We start from the raw sequence: 1,634 nt of genomic DNA on the forward strand, positions 1-1,634 counted from the left end.
TTCCTTCATCTTCAGGTAAAGAAAGAAGATATTGGGGGCCAGATCGGGTGAGTAGGGAGGGTGTACCAGTACACTTATTTGTTTACTGTCTAAAAACTCCCTCACAGACAGTGTCATGTGAGCTGATGCATTGTTTTGATGCAGGAGTCGTGAATTGTTGGTGAAAAGTTCAGGTCTTTTTCAGGCAGCCTTTTCAGCACTTCCAAATAGCAACCCTGGTGAACTGGTCATCCAGTTGGTACAAAATCTCAATGAATAATCTCTCTGATATAAAAAAAGGTTAGCAACATTGTTGCAACAAGTTTGGGAACTTAATTGCCAGACTATATATATATATGCGCACATATATGTATATATATATACATACATACACACATACATAGATATTTATAGATATGTAAACATAAGTCTATTATAATTTACTTGATATAAAGGATGTATAGCATATAATTTGCAAATAATAAAGTATATATTACTATTCAATGTAAATACCTTATAGTCAGTTGAATCTCAAGACTGCTTCTATTGATTTTTGCCAAAATCTGTATAGCCTATCTAGATTTGCAATTAAGTGATTATAATTCTAATATGAATATTGGTTGATACAAATATTGGTTTATTAATAAGATGACATTAAAACACCAAAGACATACATTGGAATTTTACTCATTCATCAACGACCTGAATTACCTCATTGCTGATTAAATAATAGTCTTGGATATCAGAGACTATTTTCTCTGTATTTGTGCTATTCACAATGTATAGCTACAGGCACAAAGCATTTTTAAGCTTAATTGACATTAACAGTTTCTTCATTACATTTTTCAATCTGAATAATCAAAAATAAATCAGGGAGCTCCCAGACTGGAGAATGCATTGAGATGCTAGGACTATGTGCCCAGAGAGGGCATTGAATCTCCACATGCCACACTCCTGTTCCCATATACCTTGTCCTCTGAATCTCTTCCATTTGATTTTTCCTGAGTTTAATCCTTTATAATAAACCAGTAATGATAAATAAGATAGATGATGATAGATGATTGATTGATAGATAGATAGATAGATAGATAGATAGATAATAGTCATTCTGATCATTGTAGTATTACCAATATCTATAATGTAAATACTTTTCTGTAGCTGATTTTAAGCTACCAACCTGATGTGACTGAATGCAAAGTTGAGAAGAGATGTACAGAAGCACCACATTCTATAATATCTTTACCATGGAAATACAGTAGACATATCAAGAACACAGTTAATAGTAAAATAATTAGAAAGTCATAAATGCTCAATATTTATTTTATAAAAGGTGATTTAAGTGTAAACTTACATAATTTAATAGCTAATAATGACCAATTTCTAAAAACTGGCTCAAAAATTCCTGAAAATTTGACAATCTACTCTCATGAACTTGTGAGAGCCAGCCCCAGCATGCTACTAGGAAACAGTCACCTGAAAGTAGAAAATATTAAATTTGGTTCAAGAATAAGAGGGAAAAGAAAATTCTGGTAAAACATACTGTCTGCTATTTCAGTTAGCACCAAGACACAACTCTTCGACGTTTTAGAATGAAAGGATCACAATAAAAGTAAATCTGAGAGTTGTTTCCTTAAAATACAAATAATACTTGGATA

Source organism: Rhinolophus sinicus, linkage group LG03 (assembly GCF_036562045.2).
Source record: "Rhinolophus sinicus isolate RSC01 linkage group LG03, ASM3656204v1, whole genome shotgun sequence".
In the NCBI taxonomy this organism is placed as follows: domain Eukaryota; kingdom Metazoa; phylum Chordata; class Mammalia; order Chiroptera; family Rhinolophidae; genus Rhinolophus; species Rhinolophus sinicus.